This window comes from Aythya marila, assembly GCF_965140915.1.
Source record: "Aythya marila genome assembly, chromosome: 5".
Classification (NCBI taxonomy): domain Eukaryota; kingdom Metazoa; phylum Chordata; class Aves; order Anseriformes; family Anatidae; genus Aythya; species Aythya marila.
The window spans coordinates 46,397,509-46,412,578 of NC_139046.1; positions in this window are offsets into that span (position 1 = coordinate 46,397,509).

A 15,070-nucleotide genomic window follows, 5' to 3' on the forward strand; every position below is an offset into this window, starting at 1 on the left:
ACAGGGAAGAAACATGCCCTTTAAGGCTAAGGCATGCACTTTGCTAGACAAAAATCTAATTTTAAACTTTTTTTTTTTCCCCAGTGTATAATAATGTTAAAGCTTGAGGGGCTGAATAACTGCTATCTGTATAGTTTTCTGTCTGTCAGTGGTGGTAAAAATATCCAACGTGGTGTAAAGATCTATGTTGAGACTGAGCTAGAAAAGCTGAAAATGTTCAGCTTACATAGTGGTTTTTACAACCAAAACCTCTGTAGCTTGTTCCAGATCATCAAACTCTGCAGCCTCTCTGCACAACTCAGTGGGCGGAATTTTGGCTCACATTCTTGAAGCTTTGAGATGCACCAGAGGCTGCCAGAACGAGCAGGTGAGGTTGTGCAGTTAGAAACTGCGGGCAGTTGTCAGTGAGGCAGTACTACAGGTCAGGATGAACCAAGAGGTCAGCTGCTGCTGACGTGAGAAGTGAACCTCGGATTAAGGTTGTTTGAAGGAAGCCCGGGACTGTTGTCTCAGCACATACAGCCAAGTCTGCCCTTGAAATAAAAGCTTCAAGTGATAGTGCTGGTGATGACAGTGAGAATCAGGCCCTGCTGCCCAGTGCAAAGGAGGGGACAGGATTCTCCTTGGTTGAGTGTGCCTTGCTTTCCTTCAGTGCTTTGAGTTGAAGATGAAACTAGGTGATTACAGTTTGGTGCAGTGGAAGGCTAATGGTTGTGCTTGAGTACCAGTGAAAAATGAGAGGAACAAAGGTTTGGGTGTGGTGTGTGATTTTGTTGCTTTGTTTTGCTTTTTTCCAGAAATGGTTGGTAATTTATGGATGTTATGTCTGAAAACTTGTCTATTGACCTGGTCTTTCTGAAAAAAGTTCTCTTAAACAATTGGCCCTCTTGTGGCCTCCCACGCAGCTAATCACAACTCTCTGGTCACAAATATTGTCTTTGAAAAATCTTCATACACGTTTCCTACACTCAAGTTGGGTAGTTGGCAGAGTACTACTGGAGTACCTACATTCTGTCCTTTGGAGGCTGTATGATCTTTACTAATCCCATGATCTTAACCATGTTGGCTACTGTGTTAAAAATCTGATGTGCTGAACTAAAGGGAGTCTTAGCAGAGACAGGGAGTAGCTTCTTTCATTTTTTTCCAAATCCTGTTGTACATCTGTTCCTCTGAGTATGTTCTGTGCCCTCATTAAAGGACATCTTGAGACACACTGTACTATATTAGTTCACTTAGCTTTGGTTCCAGCTGTGCTAAATAAAAATGTGCATTAAAAATATGGGTAGGAGGGGGGTAAGGGAAAGCATCTTTTCAATGGTGACTGTATTAAGCTTATGACTGTTCACGTTTTGTATTAGTTGTCAGCTCAGTGAAGCCATGAGCAGAACAGTGAACAAATTAAGGATAAATACTTGATTTTTTTTTTTTTTTTTGTGAATGATGGTTAACTTACCAAAGTGATGTATCCTCTCAAGCAGACAAAGTAATTTCTGCAGTAAACAGTGTTATTGTTTTCAAGTACAGTATTTTCAGGCATTGACATGTGAAAATAACTGAATAGCAAAACAGGTAGCATTTGTTCATTCTTGACCTACACTCCTGTATGTAACATTTATGGTGATTGTCTTATTTGTATAAAACAAAGTTCTGTCAAATTAAGTGGAGAATTTTCATATAGAAGACTATATATTAGACTATATTCATCAGAAGAACATATTAAGATAAATAAATGATTAGAACAGTAATCAGACTGTCCTTTTTTGTCTGGGGAAATGGGAGCATAAAGAATACTTGCCCAGAATGGTTGTTTCATTCTGAACATAATGTTATGGACCAACAATTGACGTAGGATGGTTAATTCTTTCCTACAAATGACTGACTACAGGGTTGTGTTTGGTTCAGTCTTACCTGTCCTGCAAATCTCTGGTTCCCCACTGAGTTTGGGTTTCTGTATGGATTATTTTTGTCACATGTTATAAATATTCTGCTGTAAAAACTTGATGTAAAACCTGTCTTCCTCTATGTTTGTATGTTTAACAGCTGACCATATCACTATTAACAGTACATGCTACCGTAAACTGGTGTAACTCCTCAGAATAATAACTTTAAACCTATGTTCACAGCTGCTTTTTGGATTTCAGCTTGTTTCAAAACAGTGGTTCTTTACTTGTTTCCATTCATTGCAGGCTACAAATACCAATGTACGTGGCATCTCACACACAGCTTTCCATGTTACTCTATTTGAACGATGGGGTAAGCCAGAAGCCGCAAAAGCACACGCCCCTATCACACCGAGGCAGGACATGTAAAAGGTTGATGTTGCTGTAAAAGAAGAGAGTACCTGAACAGCTAAATAGCTTCACTCGAACTTTGCATGTATGCTTCAGGTTCTTCTTACTTCTCTAAAACTTACTTTAAAATAAACAAAAAAAAAAGCCCCTGGGCATTATGAACTTCTGTGCAACTTTTTCTCAAATGAATTGCAGATGGGTGATAGTAAAAAAAAAAAAAAAAAAATGCTAAAGAAATACTCACTACTAGCAGCAAGTAGAAGTTGCTTGGGTGAGCAACTGCCTCTTGTTTGAGCATCATGGTCTGGTAAGTACTCTTTGATACTTAAACTTCTGCCAGAGAATTGCCCTACAAATTTCTTCTTTGTCCAAAAGCCCCTAGAAACATCTGTTAATTACATCTTCAGAAACGCATTAAGGGTGCAGGGAGAAGCCTTCTCCCAGTAAGGCTGAGTCACACAGTACCTTACTGTCTGCCAGCAGCTGTGTATGAACAAGCACAAACACTGTGCCCACTTCCAAAGGAAAGGCAGCGGCTCACCGCAGCCATCTCTTCTTGGATTGTGCAGTGATGGGCTACCCCCAGGTCCTAGCTCAAGTGTACAACCTAACCCTATTTTCAGTTAAAATAATTAGCCAGACAATAAGAAACAATTTAACAAATTCAATTCCTTCTACTTTATTTGGAAGTCAAATTTCTGTTATTGCACAGTGCACAGGCCAGTGTTCAGCCTCTAGTTAAATATCACCCTGAGCATGGCCAGACTGTCTCTGACGTTGTCGCTCCCTACCCCTGCCCATTCTTCTTTCTCCCTACCCTTTCCCCCTCCCCTCAAAATTAGGAATAATTTATCATGTAGTTAACTTCATTGACACTCCAGGTAGCTGCTCAGGAAGCCTCTGCAAGGCTAACCATATAATCAATACAAAAGAACTCCCAGCCAGGAGCAATCCCTGTGGAAGTATGTAGTTGTAATTAGCATTTAATAAAATTAAAAATATATCTGTATCTGAGGCTATCTGGAGGTCTGGCTATTGTATGCAGGTGTCAAAGTTGCAAACGCAGCCACCAAACACGGTGATTTCCTTAACAAGCCTTTTTTGGGGGTTATCTGGATCTTCACATGGTAGCTGGAATTCCTTCTTATAAAGTCTAAGAGGCCTACAACAGCCGCATGCTGTGGTGACCTCCATGGTCTCAGCATTCAACCTGTTTGGAAGAGAGGGAGGATCGGTTACGACTTGGATACAGCTTTTTAGGTTTTGTTCATGAATGTATTCTGTGAATGGAACAGTCGTGCAAGGTGTGCAGAAGCCATTCATCCAGCTCACACTGTGCCATTAACCAGCACTGCAAGATGCATAAAAAGTGGAACAAGCCAATCCTTTGGGCTTGTATGGAAAAGGTATTTAGGTAAGAATATCTGTAAATAAGGGAAAAGTCTGCATCATTTTCAGTAAGAACAAAACTTTTCTTTTTAATTGCAGCTTTCTTGTAGTGATAGTGATAAACCTTAGTAGTGCTTAAAAACAAAAAAGCAAACAAACAAACAAAACAAACCTTCAGGTTTAACAGCCCTTTTGAAAACTCGGGACCCAAAGGTGATAATTAGTTTTCAAAACGCTGGGGGACAGCTGAGCTCACCTAGCTCTTAGCTTCAGGATTAATTTAAATTGGTTATGGTAAAAGCAAAACGCTTAATTGTTTTCCTATTCTGGAACATATTCATTCCCAGCAGTGCATGCAACTGCTTTTAACTTTTTTCTCAAATAAATATGAACTCTAATAGTGCTGCAAGCAGAGTTTACTTTTATTGAAGCTGTCATTCCCTGTTTGAGCAAGCAGAACTGCAGAGACATCACGTTTGTAGCTGTAAAGCATCCCTGTAAAATAACCTGAGAACACTGTGAGGCAATGGGAATGACCTGAAGGATTTAGGTGGGATAAATATTTTGGGTTACATTCTTGATTTTTGGAAAGTAGTTATTGGTAGTCTGACTAAAAAAAAAACAAAAAACAAACAAACAAAAAACTTAAGTGAGGAGACATTCCCTGTTTAATCTGTTGGTCTCTACAGACTAATTGACCTGTATTAGTGCTAGCTCTAGCCAGCTGGCCTATAGTGCCACACTATTGCTAGATAAATACCACAAAGCTTTTTCTCACTGAATTATAAAGGAGAGGTAGTTGACAAAGATCAGTATTCATAGATAAGAAAGAACTTCACTGTATTTATGATACAGAAGCTCTCAAGTATCCTTACGTTGTTGAAGATGGACACGATCCTTCACATCGGCTCAAAGTGATGTTAGCAGAACAGCCTTTGTAAGTTATTTTTTCTTCATATTCGACTTTTAGGCAATTCTCTGTCAAACATTAAAAAAATAAAAATGTATCTTAGTCTTCTAGTGTGACTTTTGATGGATGCTGAAAGCCTCTGTACTCAGTTTCCTGCAAAACCGTTCCTATTGCATGACTTCAGAGGGACTGAAGGAGGATTGACAAGTCACCAGTAAGTAACATGGCAAGAGAAGGTTTTTAGGAACTGGAACTGTGAGATGGTGACATAGCGGGACAGCTATGAAAATACACACAGCTGGAAATAGAAATGAGAAAAACAAAACAAAACAAAACAAAAAAACAGAAAAATCTGTTAATAATGGAATGCGAATTAAGTCCAGGAGGAAAAAGCCCTAATCCACTGATGAGAAAGCAAAGATGCAAATAAAACCATTAGCTGGCTAATTCCAGCAGAATTATTTCTGGTTCGCAGACTTGGTAATAGATGTGACTTACTTGAAACATGCTTAATTAGCTCATTTTAAGGATTTATTTATTTCTAGGCATATTTTATAAAGTTTATAATAACATAAGTCAAAATTTCATAATTCAAATCTCTAAATAGAATGCATAATGCTACTTGGAAGGTAATGGTGTTATGTATTGATCTTGCACTTTTTCTGGTCATGTCCTGACTTGAAGCAAGACACTAGGCATCGTATGAAGCAAAAAGTTGAATGAAAGTGAAGTTTTCAAATGAGCTGAAGAGGTTAAAGGTTGTGGTTTGTACCCCTTAACATGAAGAATACTGCGAAGGCAGTTTATGTACCCTACACTGCTCCTGCAGCATGCTCTGTCAAGCACATTCAGGTTCCTAGCTTGAAGCAGGTTATGGATGAAAGCCAAGTGTTGTTGAGGGGGCTCAGTTATACTGTAGGGGGTTTAGAAAAAGGCAGCTAATGGCACACCACACTAATGTGCTGTCTTCTGCCCGTATCTTGTAAAGTTGATAAGAGAGGCTCTAACCTTCATTTAAGCTCTAACCTTGCTTTCTAGACTGAAAGGTATTGTTGATCTGTGAGACTGACAAGTATGTGAATTGCTCAGTTGAGGGCAGACAAATGTGCAGAGAAAGGAGAATTTGTACACAACTCTGAATTTATGAACTGAACCCCAGGAGGCACTCACTGCCTGTTAACAGCAAGGACCTAACCTGGTAATGGTATGGTTGGGAAGGCAGAGTTCGAAAGAACTATCTTCAAAACTGAATGCAAATAAAAGCCAAAGCAGGCAGCAAAACATAAATATATTTGGGAATATGAGGGAAAGCCCTTCTGCTTAGAGGAGTACCTAATTGTATTCCTGTTCTGTGAGGTGAAAATTGTGAGGAGGCAGGGAAAGAAGGGCCAAAAATAGTTGCACAATAGAAAGAATCCCATCTTCTTGTATCAAACCACCATTTCCTGATGCTTGTGCATTCATCCAATTCTGGTTTCTACTATTAAATATATATATATATATATATAATTGAGCTGTTTGGTACTGCATTATTTGTGTAAAGTGGGATGAAGGACAGACTGTGCATTCAAGTGCTTGCTTCTGGGCATGCTCCCACTGCACAATTCTGACCTTCCTTGTGGCTGAGCTGGCTGACCTGGATGAGCTGCTCTCTGCTGACAAAGTTAATGGAGGAGACAGGGACAGGAGGGTGAGCTAAGGTGATTGCGCCCACTGTTACACATTGAGTCACATCACTATTTGAGAGCAGTTCACTGCAAACAGTTTCCTTAGTTGACTTTTGGGGATCCTGTGTGTAAATCAGTTTTGTGCAGTGAGACTTGACAGATGACTGTAGGGATGACTTGAGTGTGGTGTTCTGCTTTGTTCAAATTTTGTTGCTGTTAGTGATAAGCTTATGGTTCAGTTGCTCTGATCGTAGTGAAGGAATGGCAGACTGCGTGTGAAGATTCATAGCAGCTAAGGAAATAGCAAATAGGTTAGTGAAAATTTTCGAATGCTTCAAACAAATATTTATAATCTCGTTATCAAGCAGTGTAGAAAAGGGCAGACCTATGAGGCCATAACTCTTGAAAAAGATCAGGCAAGTGAAGGCAGTAACATGTTGGAGGTGAGGTTCCCTTTCTTTAGGAATTAAACAAATGAAAAGGACAATGGATAGAGACAGTGGTGCGTGCGTGACAGTAGAGAAGGAACAGTTACAGGAAGAGAAAGCAGTATGATATGGTTGCGGTACACCTTCCAGATCATTTCTCCTTTCTTTGTGGAACTAACCCAAAAGGGAATGCAGAAAGTAGCTGAAATTGAGATGTCAATTCTCTCCTGGGTCCTCAAACAGCAATTTTAAGACATAAAAATATATAAATATAAAAATAAAAACCATAAAAACAGCAATTAAGACATATAAACATCCATAAAACATTACCACCAAAAACAAAATAACAAACCAACAAACCACACAGGAAATTCTACTTCCATTCACAGATTGAAATATGCACCGTTCATTTCAGTTTATTCTTAGAAGGGTTAATGCATACCCTAGAAGTGCTGAATGAAAACTGCTTCACTGCCTGTTACCAGCAGCAGAAACTAGGTATCTGTGCACTCACACCAGTGCTCCTGACTCCAGCCCTGTAGGTTATAAAGTAGGAAAGCTTCAGTTCAAACCAGTAGGAATGATGCTGCTCTGTGCACCTCCCTTTCAAAAAAGTTACGAAGAATTATAAAGAGTGTGCTATGCTTCAGTCCAAAACTGCTAGGTTTTATTTACGCACAGGTGCAAAAGACCATTACTGTACCTAGCCAACACTGGAAAAAAATTACCAGTGGAGAAGGTATCAAAAAATTCAAAAAGAAAAAAAAAAAGCATTTTCAGAAAGTGTATGAGAGTTAATAGAAGGACTGTACAATGAGGTAAGGCAATAGTTTGTCTAAATAAGTGGTGTCTTTCTTACACCATTAAAATAAGATTTTTAAATAGAAATAGATTCTATGACTTTCTCTGTGGTAAGTGTCCTGTCAGCCTGAACTCGTGTTTCTTAGTGTATGCATCAATGCATTGCAGGAAGCCTGCTGGTATGAAAACAATGACACCAAGACAACTATAGGTATTAGAAAGTAAAATGCAGTAATGATAAAAGAGGAAGATACAGTCAACGTGTACAAGCAAAATGTGACGTAGCAAAAAAATATGAAATGTCCCAAAAATTAATAAGTATGAAACAAAAGATGTACTAAGCAACAAAGCAGGATAAACTAAAGAAATACTTTACCTTGTGGTACTGCAGTTGGTCTAACAGAAGACAGGGATGTTGAAAGTTCAGATGTAACAGAAAGAGACGATGTGGTACGCATGGTAGTTAGTGTAGTTGTTCGGATAGAAGTCTGTTCAACAGAAGGGGTCTCTGTAGAAGCAGTGGTAACAAAACTAGGAGGAAACACAGTTGTTGTAGGTAATACTCTTGGGATCACAACTGGGGTGGATTTGGAAGAGACAGCAGTTGGAAGTGCTACTGAAAATGTTTCGCCACGTGGAGTAAAAGAAACTGTGGTGTTTGGTGAGGGGGAAGAATAAGTGGTACTCTCAGAGGAGGTAAAAGTGGGAATAAAGGCTGTAGGCATGGGCTTTGTTGGGGGTGACGGGGAGGAGGCTGTGGAAGGGGCGGCAGATGGCAGCCTGGTGCTGAGAGGGCTGCTGGGGGCAGGCGACGTCCTGGGCACTGGCACTGCTGGGCTGCTGGCGGGGCTGGCCTCGCTGGGCACGGACGTCCTGGAGGTGCTGCTGGCAGACGTGGCCGGGGTGGTCTTCTCCGTGCTCACGGGCGGCACGATGTGAGGCACCGTTGTCTCTTTGGGGGTGGAGGCTGCCGGGAGGAAAGCACAGGGGGACTGAGGGTGGCAGGGCAGGAGGGGCAGGCAGAGGAGGAGCACTTGTTCTGGGCAGATGCTCCAGGACAGCCCCAAAGGCAAGGAAGGTAGGGGTGTGCAGCCCTGAGTCACGCTGGGCAAAACAGAGGAACGGGCCAGGGGCTGCTGCCCTTCCCCTCCCCATCTTGATTCTCCCCACAAAGGTGGTGCAAGGACAGTGTCCCACGGCTGCCCTACAGCAGCTCAGCACCCTCTGCTCCTGTCTGAAAGAAGAACCAAAATGAAGGCCAGCCTATGGTGAGTTCACTACAGCTGGATTTAAGCCTCATTAAGTCCCTCATTTGTTCATCCTCAGGAAGGAACTAGAAAGCAGCTGGAAGGGTAAGAGAGAGAAAACATTCAGGCATAAAAATACACAGTGCAAGACCTGAAGAAAAACAAGAAACCAACAACCAAGTGAAGCAAAGGCAATCACTGCCCACCTCCCACCAGCACACCCAGGCCCAGCCAGGCTCTGAGGAATGGCTCGTTCTGAAACCTGCAACCCTCATCGTCTTGCTGAGCGTTTCAGTGTACGGTAAGGAATGGCTCGCTGGGCTCTTGCTGTAAGCACTGCCAGGTCTGTCCCCTCCCTGTCTCTTGCTCAGCCCGAGCCCAATTGCTTGGGAGCAGACAGAGAAACAGAGAAGGTCTTTGTCATGGTTTTAATGTTGATACACTCCATTTCCATCACGGTATTGTCTACAGTGATACGTTTTCAATTTTGGATGGGCATACTGTTGAGAAAACACATTTCAGCTGCTGCTGAGCAGTGCTCACACCAAGTCAAGGACTTCTCTACTTCTGATGCTGCCCTGCCAGCGAGGAGCCTTGGGGTGCACAAGGAGCTGGGAGGGAACATAGCCAGAACAGGGGGCAGCACAAACTCACCCAGGGGCTCTTCCGCACCATTTGACATCAGGATGAGAGATAAATATTGGGATGAAGGGGGAGGAAAGAGGAACAGAAAGAATAATGGCATTTGTCTTCCCAGTGAAGGGCAGGCAGAGCAGAGGGAAGGCAGCAGGGAGCCTTACCTGGCTGTGAGGAGCTCGGCACTGCTGAGGACACAGTTGAGAGCGGGAAGGACGTAGATGAGGGCAGCGGGCTGGTTTTGGCTGTGGAGGGTGCGGAGGACGCAGGCGACTCTGTGGGAGCACTGGTCCTCGGGGGAGAGGGCTTGGGCCTCAGGGTCGTAGGCGTGGGCTTTGGCCGGGAGCTTGGGGGCGACGGGGAGGAGGCTGTGGAAGGGGCGGCAGATGGCAGCCTGGTGCTGAGAGGGCTGCTGGGGGCAGGCGACGTCCTGGGCACTGGCACTGCTGGGCTGCTGGCGGGGCTGGCCTCGCTGGGCACGGACGTCCTGGAGGTGCTGCTGGCAGACGTGGCCGGGGTGGTCTTCTCCGTGCTCACGGGCGGCACGATGTGAGGCACCGTTGTCTCTTTGGGGGTGGGGGCTGCCGGGAGGAAAGCACAGGGGGACTGAGGGTGGCTGAGGGTGACAGCACCCCAAGGCTTCCCTCCAGCAACTCAGCACCCTCTCTGTCTCCCTGGGGCCAGATGGGATCCCCCCAAGGGTACAGAGGGACCTGGCAGAAGTGCTCCCCAAGCCACTTTCCATCAGTTACCAGCACTCCCGGCTACCACGGACAGCCCCGTTGACTGGCAGCTAGCAAACGGGACACTCAGCTCCAGGAAGGGCCGAGGACGTGGGGAACTACAGGCCCATGAGAGTGACCTTGGTGTTGGGGAGCTCGTGGAGCAGATTATCTGCAGTGCCGTCACCCTGCACTTGCAGGATACCCAGGTGATCAGGCCCAGCCAGCATAGGTTTATCAAAGGCAGGTCCCACTTGATGAACCTGATCTCATTCTACAAGTTGTGGTGCTCAGCGGATGAGAGATGTGGTCTACCTAGGCTTCAGGAAGGCTTTTGATACCGATTCCCACAGGCTTCTCCTGAAGAATCTGGCATCCCAAGGCCTGGATGGGTATATGCTTTGGTGGACTAAAAGAGTTGGGCTCAAAGAGTAACGGAGGTAAATCCAGTTGGTGGCTGGTCACAAGTGGTGTCAAACACGGCTCAGCGCTGGGGCCAGTTCTTTCTAAGGTCAATGATCTGGATGAGGGGATGGAGTGCACCCTCAGGTTGCAGATGACACCAAGTTAGGTGCAAGTGTTGATCTGCTCGAGGGTAGGAGGGATCTGGAGGGATCTGGACAAGCAGGGCCAATGGGCCAAGGCCAATGGGATGAAGTTCAACAAGGGCAAGGGCCAGGTCCTGCACTTGGGGCACAACAACCCCAAGCAGCGCTACAGGCTGGGGGCAGAGTGGCTGGAAAGCTGTTGGTGGGAGGGGACCTGGGGGATTGTTCAACAGCTGGCTGAATGGGAGCCAGTGGTGGGATCAGGTGGTCAAGAAGGCCAACGGCATCCTGGCTTGTGTCAGAAACAGCGTGGCCAGCAGGGCTAGGGAAGTGACTGTCCCTCTGTACTCGGCTCTGGTGAGGCTGCACCTCAAGTATTGGGTTTGCTTTCGGGGCCCTCACTACAAGAAGGACATCAAGGCCCTGGAGAGCGTCTAGGGAAGGACTACAAAGCTGGTGAAGGGTCTGGAGAACAGGTCCTACGAGGAGCTGCGGAGGGAGCTGGGGATGTTTAGCCTGAAGAAAAGGTGGCTCGGGGGAAAACCTTATAGAACCCTACAATGACCTTAAAGGAGGTTGTATTGAGGTATGGATCAAGCTCTTCTCCCAAGCAGCGTGTGATAAGACAAGGGTAAATGGCTGCAATGTTTCCTGGGAGAGGTTATGGTTAGCTATTAGGAGACATTTCTTTATGCAAAGAGCTATTTGGCAGTGGAATGGGATACCCAGGGAAGAGGTGGAGTCACTGTCCTGGGAAGTCATCCAGACGTGTAGATGCAGAAGGCAGTAGCATGGTTTTGTGGTGGACTTGTCAGTACCAGGTTAAAGGCTGAAGTTGGTGATCTTTGAAATCTTTTCCAACCTGAATAATTCTAGGATTCAAGGATTCTGTAATCCTTATTCTCCAGGTGGCCAAAATTCACACGAGCTATTCCATACCATTTGATATCAAGCTGAGCAACGGAAGTTGGGATAAAGAACTTCAAAAAGGGGACACAGGTCACAGAGAGAAAATGCCAAAAGCAGCAGGCAGAGAGGATGGCTGTCAAGGGGTTTGCATTTCCCTGTACAAAATAAAGTGAGAACTGGCAAGGGTGGGCAGAGCAGAGGGAAGGCAGCAGGGAGCCTTACCTGGCTGTGAGGAGCTCGGCACTGCTGAGGACACTGTTGAGAGCGGGGAGGACGTAGATGAGGGCAGCGGGCTGGTCTTGGCTGTGGAGGGTGCAGAGGACGCAGGCGACTCTGTGGGAGCACTGGTCCTCGGGGGAGAGGGCTTGGGCCTCAGGGTCGTAGGCGTGGGCTTTGGCCGGGAGCTTGGGGGCGACGGGGAGGAGGCTGTGGAAGGGGCGGCAGATGGCAGCCTGGTGCTGAGAGGGCTGCTGGGGGCAGGCGACGTCCTGGGCACTGGCACTGCTGGGCTGCTGGCGGGGCTGGCCTCGCTGGGCACGGACGTCCTGGAGGTGCTGCTGGCAGACGTGGCCGGGGTGGTCTTCTCCGTGCTCACGGGCGGCACGATGTGAGGCACCGTTGTCTCTTTGGGGGTGGAGGCTGCCGGGAGGAAAGCACAGGGGGACTGAGGGTGGCAGGGCAGGAGGGGCAGGCAGAGGAGGAGCACTTGTTCTGGGCAGATGCTCCAGGACAGCCCCAAAGGCAAGGAAGGTAGGGGTGTGCAGCCCTGAGTCACGCTGGGCAAAACAGAGGAACGGGCCAGGGGCTGCTGCCCTTCCCCTCCCCATCTTGATTCTCCCCACAAAGGTGGTGCAAGGACAGTGTCCCACGGCTGCCCTACAGCAGCTCAGCACCCTCTGCTCCTGTCTGAAAGAAGAACCAAAATGAAGGCCAGCCTATGGTGAGTTCACTACAGCTGGATTTAAGCCTCATTAAGTCCCTCATTTGTTCATCCTCAGGAAGGAACTAGAAAGCAGCTGGAAGGGTAAGAGAGAGAAAACATTCAGGCATAAAAATACACAGTGCAAGACCTGAAGAAAAACAAGAAACCAACAACCAAGTGAAGCAAAGGCAATCACTGCCCACCTCCCACCAGCACACCCAGGCCCAGCCAGGCTCTGAGGAATGGCTCGTTCTGAAACCTGCAACCCTCATCGTCTTGCTGAGCGTTTCAGTGTACGGTAAGGAACGGCTCGCTGGGCTCTTGCTGTAAGCACTGCCAGGTCTGTCCCCTCCCTGTCTCTTGCTCAGCCCGAGCCCAATTGCTTGGGAGCAGACAGAGAAACAGAGAAGGTCTTTGTCATGGTTTTAATGTTGATACACTCCATTTCCATCACGGTATTGTCTACAGTGATACGTTTTCAATTTTGGATGGGCATACTGTTGAGAAAACACATTTCAGCTGCTGCTGAGCAGTGCTCACACCAAGTCAAGGACTTCTCTACTTCTGATGCTGCCCTGCCAGCGAGGAGCCTTGGGGTGCACAAGGAGCTGGGAGGGAACATAGCCAGAACAGGGGGCAGCACAAACTCACCCAGGGGCTCTTCCGCACCATTTGACATCAGGATGAGAGATAAATATTGGGATGAAGGGGGAGGAAAGAGGAACAGAAAGAATAATGGCATTTGTCTTCCCAGTGAAGGGCAGGCAGAGCAGAGGGAAGGCAGCAGGGAGCCTTACCTGGCTGTGAGGAGCTCGGCACTGCTGAGGACACAGTTGAGAGCGGGGAGGACGCAGATGAGGGCAGCGGGCTGGTCTTGGCTGTGGAGGGTGCAGAGGACGCAGGCGACTCTGTGGGAGCACTGGTCCTCGGGGGAGAGGGCTTGGGCCTCAGGGTCGTAGGCGTGGGCTTTGGCCGGGAGCTTGGGGGCGACGGGGAGGAGGCTGTGGAAGGGGCGGCAGATGGCAGCCTGGTGCTGAGAGGGCTGCTGGGGGCAGGCGACGTCCTGGGCACTGGCACTGCTGGGCTGCTGGCGGGGCTGGCCTCGCTGGGCACGGACGTCCTGGAGGTGCTGCTGGCAGACGTGGCCGGGGTGGTCTTCTCCGTGCTCACGGGCGGCACGATGTGAGGCACCGTTGTCTCTTTGGGGGTGGGGGCTGCCGGGAGGAAAGCACAGGGGGACTGAGGGTGGCTGAGGGTGACAGCACCCTGAGGCTGCTTTCCAGCAACTCAGCACCCTCTGCATCTCCCTGAAAATGAAGCTAAAATGAAGGTCAGAAGTGATTTCTGTACTTCATCCCAAGAGCCTGCTAAGCCCCACTCACACTCTTGTTTGCTCACCGTCAGCAGGAAAGGGGCCAAGAAACAGAAAGGAAAAAGAGAGGAAGAATTCAAGAGTCAACACATTGAGAGTAGGAGAACAGAACAAATATCAAGAAAAGAAACCCCAAAGCGAAGCAAAGGCAATCACTGCCCACCTCCCACCAGCACACCCAGGCCCAGCCAGGCTCTGAGGAATGGCTCATTCTGAAACCTGCAGCCCTCATCGTCTTGCTGAGCATTTTGGTGTACGGTAAGGAATGGCTCGCTGGGCTCTTGCTGTAAGCACTGCCAGCTCTGTCCCCTTCCTACCTCCACCCACCCCGAGCCCACTTGCTCTGGAGAAGACAGACAAACAGAGAAGGTCTTTCTCATGGTTTTCAGCTGTGATGCACTCCATTTTTATCACAGTATCATCTACAGTGATGTGTTTACAATTTTGGATGTGTATAATGTTGAGAAAACATTGTTGGTTGAGGTGTTGATGAGCAGTGCTCACACGTAGTCAAGGACTTCTCTGCTTCTGATGCTGCCCTGCCAGTGAGGAGCCTGGGGGTGCACAAGGAGCTGGGAGGGAACACAGTCAGAACAGGGGGCCCAAACTCACCTAGAGGCTGTTCCACACCATTTGACATCAAGATGAGAGATAAATGTTGGGATGAAGGGGGAGGAAAGAGGAATAGAAAGAATAATGGCATTTGTGTTCCCTACAAAGAGCAAGCAGAGCAGAGGGAAGGCAGCAGGGAGCCTTACCTGGCTGTGAGGAGCTCGGCACTGCTGAGGACACAGTTGAGAGCGGGGAGGACGCAGATGAGGGCAGCGGGCTGGTTTTGGCTGTGGAGGGTGCGGAGGACGCAGGCGACTCTGTGGGAGCACTGGTCCTCGGGGGAGAGGGCTTGGGCCTCAGGGTCGTAGGCGTGGGCTTTGGCCGGGAGCTTGGGGGCGACGGGGAGGAGGCTGTGGAAGGGGCGGCAGATGGCAGCCTGGTGCTGAGAGGGCTGCTGGGGGCAGGCGACGTCCTGGGCACTGGCACTGCTGGGCTGCTGGCGGGGCTGGCCTCGCTGGGCACGGACGTCCTGGAGGTGCTGCTGGCAGACGTGGCCGGGGTGGTCTTCTCCGTGCTCACGGGCGGCACGATGTGAGGCACCGTTGTCTCTTTTGGGGTGGAGGCTGCCGGGAGGAAAGCACAGGGGGACTGAGGGTGGCAGAGGGTGACAGCACCC